The sequence below is a fragment of the Aptenodytes patagonicus genome, chromosome 1 (genome assembly GCF_965638725.1).
Source record: "Aptenodytes patagonicus chromosome 1, bAptPat1.pri.cur, whole genome shotgun sequence".
Taxonomy (NCBI): domain Eukaryota; kingdom Metazoa; phylum Chordata; class Aves; order Sphenisciformes; family Spheniscidae; genus Aptenodytes; species Aptenodytes patagonicus.
The window spans coordinates 97,660,600-97,673,463 of NC_134949.1; the positions used below are offsets into that span (position 1 = coordinate 97,660,600).

Sequence of the window (12,864 nt, forward strand, 5' to 3'; positions counted from 1 at the left end):
ATTGTACAGTGACATTAATACTTTATGTCCCCAGGTTCCTACTTCTGTTTCCAGTGAGCTGTCAGCCCATCGTTGCTGTGTCATTATCTGTCATGCCTAAGTTTGTCTGCTTGTACAGCGCTTCCAAGTGAGATGCCCTGGAGACCTTGCATTTCTGTAACTTTTTTGTCCTGTTTCTATTACTCCACTCCTAAGGCAATCCCAGCTCTTCCATGTGGTGTTCTCCTTTTTTTTCTGATCGCAAGGTCTCTCCACTCTGCTCAGCCTGCGGGGTCTCATTAGCACACTGCAAGGAGCATTGGTGAGAATTGAAATAAAGCATTTTGGTGTCAAGACAAGTATTTTGAGAAGTCCATTGATAACCTCCCATTTGTGGTTAGGCTTTATTTCCTGTGTGGTTAACTTAGTATTCATCCTTGTCAAAACTTGCTTTCAGAATGAATATAATGACAAGAGTAGTAGAGCTGTTGACTTGGTTATGAGCTGTATAGTGCCATTTTCTTGACTGAAGCTGTGGTAGTTGATACAGCATTTTCTTCATGTCTTAACTCCTGAAGCATGCTTAACTTTAGAAGGTTAGCTCGTTCTTCTAGTATCAAACACTCTATAGCGTAAGTACAAATATTGTGAGTTTTGGGAACAAAACATTTTATTAGAAGAGAAAAATGGCTGATCTGTGAAAATATCATGAATATAGCAAGATGGATGTGGGTAGGAAACTTGGTGGGTATTTGTTAAGGCACACGAAGGTGCTGGACTTTTGTTCTAAAGACTTAGTCATATCTGCTTATATGTGATTTTTCTCACAGCTATGCAGACCTGAACCTAGTTCAGATGTTACTGGGTATATTCTTTCCCTTCTGTTTGTCATCAGTAAATTTTTTCTGTTAGTTTGCATGCGTGCAAGAATATATGCTTACTACAGCTGATAGAAAGGAACCTGTAAATGTACAGCTGGCTTTCAGGTAGGAGGAAAGGGTGTCTTTCTTCCTATCCAAAGACATCCTGAGATCTAGGATGTCTTAAATCTCAGAATCAATACCTGACACCTTTGGACACAATTCAGCTCACTGTCCTTGATGTTACAATGTCCAAGATGACCTCCCCCACCCCCTTCTGTTCACTGGAAATAGGAGAATTCACATAGTTGGAGGTACAAAGTTTGGGGAAGTTTTTTCAGCCAAAGAACATACAGGAATCTTGAAGGTAAACGTGATCACTTTTTACAGCATTTCAGAAGTAGGAAATAATGTCATTGCTCTGACTATATCATTAAAACTAATTTTTTATATTTTAAAATATCAGTTACATTAAGGGATAAAATTTAATGCATGAATGTTTTATGGAGCGTAAACGCAGTAGAAAAAGTAATGTAGTGAGAGAGATGGGAGGTAAATGAGAAAGGAAGATACTGAGTATGGTGAAAAATTCCACACGAAAAGTCAGTATGATGTGGTTTCCTATATTCTCTTATCAATGTCAGATCTGCTGATTTCAGTCATACATACAGCATTTTTATAGGACAGAAGGGATCTAAGCAGTCTAGAGACTCTGATTTATTGCAAACTTCTGACTTGAGTGAAGAAACTAAAATTGATCTTTCTAGTGTCTCAGTAACACTTCTGTGAGAAGACATGCTTTTTTTTTGTACACATCCAGCTTTCCCCACCCACACATTTTTAAAAAAATAAATAAATTGTTCCTCTTGCTGCTGAGTAACTAGACCTTGAGGGAGCAGAGCAGTGAAGTACTGATGTGAGATAGGGTGGCTGCATGATTTCACCGCAAGGGGGCTGGACTGAAGGATGCCCAGTTTCCTGAGAGTCTGCCTACTCCTTTTTTTCACAAATGTCAGGATGCAAGTATCTGTAACAGCTGCTTATCTTTTAAGGAGGGAGAATATTTGAGAAAGTAACAACACTAGAAGACTGTGGAAGAATATTGATTCCCAGCCAGCATCTTGTGAGCAGAATGATCCTGAATGTATTTCCCCTGATACTCTGTATATTCACCAATTATTTTGTCCTCGGCATTACTGAAAATAAGCAGTCATTTTTCTGAGTGCCAGTAAAGCAGTGCCCTGCTATTTCTCACTTAGAGGGAAGAAAGGTTGCTCATTTTGTGCACTTGTGAACCAACATGAAGAGCTGATTCCAAACAGCCAGGGTCTACTCCCTTGTAATTATGAAATTAGGACTAATGGCTTTCCTTTTCTTAACATGCATCATTTCTTGCCACTACCCACACAGTTAGTGTAAATGCAGTGATAACATGAAAAAGGAGGGGAGGAAAAAAAGTCCTGTCTGCTAATTGATTTAAATAGGGAACATGTGTAATTCTTTGGAGTGACACACAGCTGGACGTAACTTTCAAAAATGGCATTGTAATGAGACTCATGCTAGCTTTAGGTTTGCCTGTCTATAGTCTATTGCAAAATGTTTGTTATTGTATATTACTTCTACTAAACATTAGCTGACCTTGGCTGTTTAGTGACATAATAAATTGCAGAAGAAGTAATTTCTTCTTCTGAATTTCTTTAAAAAGAAAAAAAAAGCCACCACCAAACACAAACCCCAAACAGTAAAGCTTACTGCTTTGGAGTTTGATGTTTTACTTTGGAGTTAGCAATCAAAACTCTTGTTTTTTCATAAGACAAAGCAATACAGAAGATAAGTAGAATGTCTTGCTTTTGTATTCATTTCTCCCCAGCACAAGGAAATTGCTGGTGGGAACCAATAATGGCTGGTCCTGCTGAAATCTCAGCCTCCTTGGTTATGAAAGCTGGTTTCCTGCAGTAGCAGGCAGTGACAGCCTATGCATGTAGTATTTTTCTTATAAAGCAGAGAATGTGCAGTCTTGAATTGCTAAACTAGTTTATTTTAACTTATTTATTCAGTTTGGTATTGTGTTGGCTTGGTGTGTTTTTCTTTTTTAAATAATAAAGATAACCCTGGAAGAAGTGTAGAAATATTTTTAAAATTGCTGCACTGACTTTCCTGGGAAGTGGTAAATACCACTCTTCATGAGTAAAAACTATACAGTGTGGGGGATGGTTTTGTTTTTCCCACTAACAGTTTAAGAAAAAAGTCAGGAGAATAGGCTATCAAGAAAAAAAAAAATCCTTAAATCTCTATATTTTACATTCAGACATTGAACTATAACGAGCTATATAACGTGACTTTTCAGTTTTTGGGACTAGCTGATAAATTCAGTTCTGGCTTTTTCCTTATGCTGAAGTAAATCTTCAAGAGAAGATGGAAAGACGGGGTTTATACTGAAATCGCATCTAGCTGTAAAATAAGTGTAATGTTAATGTGCCCAGCTTCCAAAATTGTGTTCAAATAGAGCTTAATAAGCTGAAGGGCTGAAACTGGACATCTCTTTCATGTTTAACATGATTGCAAAAATTTTTTGAGAAGTCTTATTCAAATACTGAGATTATAAATTGAGTTGTTATGGTTGTGTGGGAAGAGACTGTTACAAGAATAAATAGCATGTCTTGCTGCCTTTTTCCCACTCCCACCTTGTGTGGGAGGGACATGGAAGGAAAGGACGGATAAAGTGATCAAATAAAGCTGGCAGAAAGCCTACGTAACGCAATCGGGTTAGAGATCTGTCTGCTAAAAGGAATGTATCTGTGCAGATGAAGGCTTCGGACTTCAGCTGTCTAACCAAGAAACTCAAAGTTAGAATTTTTCATGAAAATATAAACTGATGTGTTAGAAATGAAACATTTAAATAATGTGAGCAAACCCAAACTAAATAACTTCACAAAGCAGCTAAAGACGCTCAGCTTGGCAGTAAGGGCAATTGCTGTTTGGCACAGGAGCCACGATTTAATTTTCTGAGAAACTGGAGAGGTGAGTCTGAGTCCCCTTGGCCAGTACCTGACCTGCAGGGTAGGGATGGGGATCTGAACAGCTACGCCATGTATATTCGTAAGTGTTTGCTGCGGAAGTGGAGCCTGCATGCATCAACTCCTAGGAAAGCATCTCAACCCCCAGAAGAAGTAATTTTCTTACAGAAACAGCACATCAACGAGAGAGACTGAGAGGATCATGGCTTCCTGTGGCTTTCCAGTCTTGCAGCTGGGCTTGCTACCGTGATGTGCTAGTGTTGCTCCGGCCAGCCGAAGAAACTGAACCTGAGCATCTGAAACATCCCCAAGAGTTGAGGGAGAAATAAAAGTGCATGCTTTACCTATTTTGTGGTTGATATTCTTTGAAATGGGCCTGTAAAAAATTGGTGGGTAGTGGTGGGTTTTGGGTGGGTTTTTTTCTTTCATTCAGCAAAACCAGCAAATTTGGTTGGAGGGGTGTTTACCTCTAGAATTGGCTTCTGCTTGAAGAATTACCAAAGCATGGAACAGTTACTGCCCGGCCATAGCTCCTCTCTTTCAAACCTTCTGTGTGTGCCAACACCCATACTGTTCTTGTTTCTAAATTGTAGATTATGGCTGTGGTGTGCAGCGCGCTTGCATGAATCTGACATGAGAAAAGAGATTCCTGCTGGAAGGCAAGATCCTTGGAGGCATGAGCCCTGTACCTTGATTGTTTTTGCGGTTTTTTATTGCTTTCCTGTATGAAGAGAAAAGCATGATCCCTTGCTTACTACACTGACAATACAATGTGGAGGCTTTTTTGCCCCTAGGAGAGCCCAAGGACCCTGTATGTTCCCATACAGAGATGTGGTCTGACCTAAAAAATGAACAGTTTATTGTAGCCAGTATTAGATTAACAGATTGCTGTGATTTTCTGATCTATTGGTTCAGTGTCAGTTAATTGTCTAGGCTGTGCTTCATAAAAAAAAAAAAAAAAAAATCATCTTTTGGAAATCTAGCCCACAGCTGTATCAGAAGAAATCCTTGTTCACTTAATTTTTTCTAATCTCTTCTCAGTGGGTAGGCAAAGACTAATTTTTGGATGCTGTTACGAACCGATGAAGGAATGGGAGGGTATTTCCTTCTCTGCCATCTGAAAGTTGCAGAAAAAGCTTTTCATAAAATTAAAAACACCACTAAAGTCTTAATTAATTGACATCCATCTCTATTAGTGAGCAGAGAAGGCAGGAATTAGATAAAGTTATTTTCTTACTGCTGGGTTTTTTTTTTTTTGGCAGACTTCAAATTCAGGAGTTGCTTAGATTACTTTTTGAAAGTCCAAAGATGTAATCTTTAGAATATAGGTGAGTTTTTTCCCCACAGTTGATTAGCAGGAAGAAATTGTTGTATAAAGTCGATGTCAGGATCTGAAGCGTTAGACTGTTTTTTATCTGAAGTGTGAAGTTTTAATAGCCATTTTAAAAGCTATTGTGAAGCGCTATTCATATCCTACAAAGGTTAAGTTTTACAGCTTTCTAAAAATGGTGTGTGCTTAGGTTACAAATGCATTTTGAATTCTCTGGTACCATATAAAAGGTTAGTGTGGTGAAAGATGCTGAATGTGAAGGGATCTTTTCTGACCAATGACCAAAACAGTGAAATGTAATTTTTTCTCAATAGACAGTTTCTCCTTTTTTATTATAGAAGTAAAACATATATTTTTGAATAGAGGAAATGGACACTGGTATGCAAATATATCAAGTATAGTGTGCGCTATGAATGAAAGTACTTCAGGCCTTAAAAGTTAGGTCAATGAAACATCATGAGGGAGGAGAAGATTACGGGTGTACACTTGCAGCCTTGTGAAAGACATGCGGTCTGATCCCTCGACATCTATATTGGACTGAACGGGGATTGCATTGGCAAATTCTACCTGGTGAATGACTTTAGAATTAGCAAGAGATGAAAGAAGGCACAAAACATCTGGCTAGCGAGGAGATATTTGTGTATCTCAGCAGTTCCTTGCGCGTTTTCCTTCTGAGGATGTCTGTGTGTGTTCTTGCAGGGGGGTTTCCTTAGGGATGAGCTGTGACCTTGGACAAAGATGAGGAATTCTGGCTTGTGTCAGCTAAGCTCCTTATGTTAAGAAATGCACAACTTTGGCTGTAGTTAAGGGGTTTGTTTGGTTTTTTTTAAACTACATACCTGTGAAAAATCAGTCTGATTCTAGATATTTTTGCCATTATTCATGTTCCAGTATTTTTCTTAGCACATACGTACACAAGATAAACAAAAGAAACTGAGATTGACAAATACTTAGAGTCTGCTGGCTTTCTTGGGCAGAATGTGCTGAAAGCCACACTACTTCTGTTTTTTTGGGGTTTGTTTTATTTTGTTTTTTTTAAAAAGAGAGCAAGAACATGAATAGTGGGTCCTGACAACCCTGCAGAACATTTGAGAAGTTGTGACTTAACATGTTTTATGTCACTATTATTCTAGTGTATCCCAGTAACTACAAGTGGCTTCACTTTTCTAAGGCTGTGCAAAAAATGGGGTTTTTGAATGCAAATGGATAAGAGTGATTAAAAATAAAATCTCATCTATGTGCGCAATGCCTAATTTGATTAGTGAAATTCCTTGTGGAAATGTTACCCTAAGAATTTAATCAGTCTTCATTTAGTAGTCAGTGTTGTTACCTACCTTGTAGAGTATATGGCTATGTGGCTGATAGTGACTGCAGAAATGATTAGCCCTTTTGAAGGGCAGGGTAGCAGTAAAAGACGGGGACATTTTTTTTTCTCTCTGAAAATGAGTGCATCTAGAATTCGTCAAACTCTGTGACGGAGAACAACAGAGAAACACTTTCTCTTACTTGACAGATTTTGTGTCCTTTTTGTGCCGAAGTCAGATGGGCTGGAGCAAAATCTTTGCTTAGTGAGGGATGTTACTCGTAACACAGAAATAGGGGAGCAAACTCTCAAACACTGTTGCTGGGCTTCCAACACAATAAAGTGCTGCTCTTGCTCCTTCTAACTTTTCTGTCCGAAGTGGATTTTTTTTGTTAAATTTACAAGCTGTAAATAAATCTTGGATTTAAACTATCCTGCCACATGTTAAGAACCTTCCACCAAAACAAAAGCAAAACCACCATTTAAACTGGGGCTGACTGTCTTAAAAGGAACTGTGATTTTATAGCGTAGCTACAAATGCCTGTGAATAACCATCTATTTGAATAGGTTGTGTATTTCTAACAATAGATCTGTTCTTTTTGATGGTAACCATATTGAAATGCTATTCAACTTTACTCAACTTCAGAAGAAACCTGATAGAGAACTTTACATGGCTAAACCATTTGTTTAACATAATCTTATGATGTGAGCAAAACTAAAATTCATATTTAGCAGTATGTTTTGTGATGCAAAACATGCTCTGGAATAAATTCTTGAGTGCTTCCTGATGATTGACTTCATGTAAACTAGCATGGTAAAACTTTAAATACATTCATGTTGTTGCTCTGAACAGATTCTGAGTGCCTTTTTATATAATATCTGAAATGAGAATTATTGCGTAATGGCATGGGCTAGTCCAAGCGCTGGGAGGGAACTTTCCTAGTTTAGCATTTTCAGATGTCTGGGTTTAGTCACTATAATTCTCTGTGTGATAGCAATTGGCTAATTACAAGTATATGAAAGCACTTGGTTTATTAAGAAAGATAGATTGGTAATAAGCAGGCTTGTTTTTTCCCCATGTGATTCAAATTAAGGTAGGTCTGAGAGTTCTTACTGTTTGATAAAAGCTGTGAGTGTGTTTTTTGTGATTCCCTTGTTAAAGTGTACAGTAATTAGTAGAGCTACAAAGAGAAGCACTCAAGCAACATAACATTTAATTGGAATTGTTAAACATTTAAAAGTAATAATACGTGAACTGAGTGTTGGAATGTGCTGGCAATTTTGTATAATTCTAGAAAATATGGGGTCACAGATTAAATTTTTGGGTTACTTAGCTCCTTTGATACTTCTGAGTTTTTAGTCTCAGCCCAGTGAAGTATTTTGTATTTCCATTTTTTAAAATTGTGTTGTAAAAGAAATGTAAATAAAAATGTCATGTACTAACAAGTGAAGTACACTTATTATCAAGTCTGTAAAAACTGGAAAAAAAAAATCTCTTAAGCCTGTAAATCTCCATATTAATTTATGCCAAGTCTAGAAGTTCGATAAGCCCTACTTATGGGAATACACAAAGGATAAAGTGGTCCTGCTAAGAAGTTCTCACTGTTTTACTTATGAAGCAGTAATTTAAATTGCAAAGTAAATATGCAGGTTTAGTTTATGGTTTGTTACAAAAAGTGTAGGTCAGTGCATCTACATGACACAGCTTTGTTTTTTCTTTATTAACTCCTCCCATCCCAAGTCTGAACCGACCAGAACCAAAGCCATTTTGTATTCCCATGAAAATAGAGGGTTGCTGTGGTAGTGTTCTCAAATTGGATAACACCTATTTTTCCATTTTAAAACTCAAAGACCCCGATGGATCATATTACCATGAATAAAAGTCTGTAAGATTTTTTTTTTCTTCTGAAAGCTAGATTAAAACGTTAATACGCAGAGGTGGGGAAGGGGGGGAGGCTGTTAATGATCTTTAATCTCAAAGACTAAATGTTTGAGCTCCCTTATCCAGCAGTTCCCCTCCTTTCCCTAGAGACGTGGTGTTTCCTGCCATCTGCCTTTCTGCTTCTTCCCACTGCCCCCCATTAGGGTGGTTGCAGCTGTCTGTAGTCTCCCTGCACTCCCTCCTGCGGCAGCATCCATACTAGCCAGTGGAAAGGGCAGGTGGTAGAACATGGTGTACATCCAACAGCCAAATGTCCGGCTGGGAGCAAAGTCTGGCCAGTGCAGTTCTGCCTGAATTTTGCCTCGGCGTGGCCACGTTGTGCTGGATGGAGCACGTGCAAAACCACCAAACAGCTGTAGGCATGGGGAGCCTGTGCCCTTGCTCGGCTTAGCTGGCTGGCGTAGACATAGCCTGTGTGATGTTAGCCCACCCCATCCTTATTTATCATTGGGGGTTACATCTGGGGAGCAAATGGAGGAGTATGTCTCTCCATTAAGCTGTTCTGAAATAGAAGCTTTTAGTGTTCAAAAGATTTAACTAGAAATTAATTTTACCTTTGCAGACCCAGTGTTTTTGGACTATCTAGTTTGGATATTGCTTTGTGACCCCATTCAAGTATTTAACCTCACACGTGTGAACAGTAAGCTACTATTCAGGAAAAACTCTTTGCTAAAAAACAGGGTGAGGTTCTAAATTCTCAGTGTGACCACTGAATAGAAGTATATGAGCTTTCTGGTGTTTGCTTGCAATAGTGACATTGTTGTAGAACAGTATTATTTTGTTCATACAGACCCATCAGTATACGTTCCCATTAACATAAAAAAGAAAAGGAAAATCGGAGACAAAGTTAAAATATTTCTAAAGATGTAAACAACACAATTTTCTCATAAATATGCCTCTTACCTAGGGCATTAAGAGCTTTGCAGAGATTTCCTTGATGAACAGAAGTTTCTCGCTCATACATGCTTAGGTCAAAGTTCAAACTGAAGCATATTCTATTGGGAATAGCAGGATTTTTGTTATGGTTTTTATTCACCATTGCAGAAGATGCCATGTTTTTTGGATTTTCCTGCAACTCCTGTTTACAAGTTATTTTGCAAATTGCAAATGACTTCTGACTTGTAGTGGGAGTCTAGTACCAGCATTAGAAGAAGGGGAGGGGAAAAAAAAGGAGGGGGGGGAAGCTAGAAAGGCTAGAAGACTTTTCTGTTTTCCCTGAGAGAAACCTCACTGTTTGGATGGAAGATGGTTGTAGGCAACAACAGGAACAGCATACTTAACATATGCAAACGCTGTATGGTTTTGACATTGTGTTAAACATTTTTACCCAAGAGTAATTGCCCTAATCATCTTTATGTAGTTCAGATAGTTACTTTCTGAGGCATTCATCCTATAAACCTACAATTAGAGCACTTAGGCACTTGCACAGGTGCAATTTAACGATGATACAATAAGGATAACAATGAAGCTAATTTTGTGTTCAAAGGGTATTTCAAAGTAACTAAATTTCATAGCAAGACATGTAATTAGATCTGTTATTGTAGGAGGAAGGTTACGAGGGTAGTGCCAGCGTACAGTACACTGAATTCAATAACTTTAAGTTTCAGGTCATTTTTGGTTAATTAAAAACACAAATCTTGAGCTCACCTGTAGCTTTTTCTTAACAACTCTCTGCTCTTTGTGATACATAATCCATCAAAAAACACCCACAGATATGCTCTTTTGAAATTCCTGTGTGGAAACATCAAAACTTAAATGCTTTAGCATAAACAGCCTTACACAAAATTCTGCCTTTTGATCCATGTGAATGTCACTGTGAATGTTTCTCGGATTTAGTGTTTGGGCTTTGCCATTGGAGACTATTAAGAAGATACAGCTTTGTTGAAGAATGGTGACAACTTCATTGCTGCCTCTCAAATGAGGATTGTGAAGAGTCTGTGTGTACTGTTAAGATTGTTGAGATTACTTACACTGTGCCTTGTGTTGGTTGTTAAATACCAGGCCATCTTCTTAATACAAACCCCTAAGCCAGGGATTATTTTACCTATGGGTTTTTTTTTTCCTGATTATGCGCTACAGGGACAATAACGTTTTCAGATACTTAGTCAAGAAGCAGTGTATATCTGCTTAATGCTTACTGCACAGCTCTGTCTTCGTGCATCGTAAAATGACTACATAACTTGTTTCTTGTTACGGGCTTGTCCAGACAGGTTTGCTGGGGAAATTTAAGGGAAGTCAGTTGAATGGGTTAGCTCAAGAACTCAGAGTCATTCTGTCCCTGGAATGAAAAAATATGTGAAGATTTGCAGTTACCCATATCAAAAGCACTCATTCAGTTCTTTGACCAGGAGTGCAATGTCCCCTAGGAAACAAGCCCTTAAAAAGTGCTTTGAAACCTCCGAGTGTCACTAGGCATTTGAAATAGAAATGAGCCGTTATCCAACACATTTTCCAGGAGTTGTACTGACAGAGGAAAGAGCTCTGCTCGAAACTTAGTCTCCTGACTGAAGGTGTACACTTCTGCCGTATCTGGGTGTCGTTTGCTGAAGCTGGGAACTCTTACCCGCCTGTTCTGTGATGCTGTTGGTTTGGCGTGTATGCTATGAGAACTTTCATCAGCTGTAGGGCATATTAATATAGGCTTTTAAAAGTGCCTGGGTTGTGCAAACAGTTTGAATGATTACCTGAAGCCCATTTACTTTTAGTTTTAGGAAATACTCTGTGACAAAAATACTCTGTGACAAATTAACTGGAAAGCTACATGGAAGAATTGTGGTGTTGCAAGACAGCATCATGGAAAAGATGGGAGAAGGTGGTAGAGAGAATTATTAGCCACAGAAATCTGGAAGATAAGTAACAATGTTCTGTTCCTTAGCATATTTTAAAGAACTGGAATAAAAGTTGCTATATGATTAAAGGAAGAAGCAAGTGTGTTTGATTACTACAAAATTAGCTTACCTTTCTGTGTCAAAATTAAGGAAACCAGTTAAACTTGCAGTACAACAATAGCCACTACACTAACAGTGTAAGAGACTAAATACCTATGCTAAATCAGTCTGGAGAAAAAGTAAGAAAAAACCTCATATAATCTCTGCGTCTGGCCTTGAAGCAACCGTACAGTGAGATTTTTTTTTTTAATGGCAGAGGATTGATACATTTTTGTTTTGACAGTGATGGCCACCCAACATCTTTTACAAGTAGCTGTTGCCTGCCTTTTGGTTAATTAAATATGTTTTCTTTTAGTGAGTGGTAACAGTTGTTGGAGGTAGGCTGCCTGCTTTAGCATGTTGCCTGTATGTTAGCATGTGCAGAACAGGTGTTCCAGGGTCAAGTTTAATGTAAAATTTCATGAGAGGGGACACACTCTCATGTAACCCTTGGAAACCTAGGGTGCTGAAGAGAGCTGTGCTCGCATGGGTCAGACAGTGGGTTTGAGAGTTCTTGGTTGGAGAAATGTTGGTACGTGAGCATGAGGCCCATCTTTACAGGGTTGGTAAATACATGAATGAAGCTCAATATTCTTTGGATGTTCCCACTGTTCTTTTCTGCTGTGTGAAAATTGTTTTCTAAAGGAAACAAGGTATTGCACATTTAAAGATTCTTACGAAAATTAGCCTTCCAAAAGACAGTTCTCCAGTGTTACATAATTACCCACTTTTGGAAACAAGGAAAGACAGATTTTTGAATATATAATTTACACTGATGTCACAGAATCCATAATTCAGGAGATAAGGGATGGGGTTGTTTGTTCTTGATTGATTGTAATTGCAACCAGATTTTTAAAAAAACAGGTAAAGAGAAATTTTAAAGGTAATTTTAACATGAAAAAAAAAAAATAGACCCAATGGCACTAGTATGAAATTCGTGACTTTTGTCAATGTAAATTGACCAAATCTTAATATTTTATTACAGTATTCAGTGGTGACATCAATCAGCCTTTGACCTTCTCTTTTACTTCATGCTGATCTACTCTTCCTGAGGCTTGTTGTATTTTCAGCCCCTCTGAGCAGCTTCAAATAGCAGTTATTTGAGGGCAGGGGAAGATGAGCATGCTGGAGCTGTCAGATCTCATGCACACCAACTCTACAGAAAAAGGGAGATTCATGGCTCGCTGTGGAAGATGTGTAATTAGAGGACACAGGGTTAGCTGCTGCAGTGTGCTTGAGCCTCTTGTCTTAAACCAGTCTTGTGGCAGGGAGTCCTTTAAAACTAGTGTAATAAAGATGGGAAATGAGTCTGTTTAGATACAGAGGGAAAGTTTGAACTGTCTCACTCATAGCTGAGAAGTTGTTTAATGGCAGATTTGATTGTGGGTTATATTGGATATACAGTGACTTAAAAGAGAAGTACAGGACAAGAATAAACATTTGTACTTGGACTGCTGTGCTGACTATATTTAGAGCAGACTGACAAAGGGCTTTTCCCATTAAAAT

General features: G+C 38.3%; 1 protein-coding gene across 1 annotated transcript in view; it reads left to right on the forward strand.

Moving 5' to 3' along the window:
* The window catches only part of ALCAM (activated leukocyte cell adhesion molecule), a 124,174-nt gene that overhangs the window by 27,032 nt on the left and 84,278 nt on the right, over nucleotides 1-12,864 (forward strand). The gene's annotated exons all lie outside the window — the stretch shown is intronic.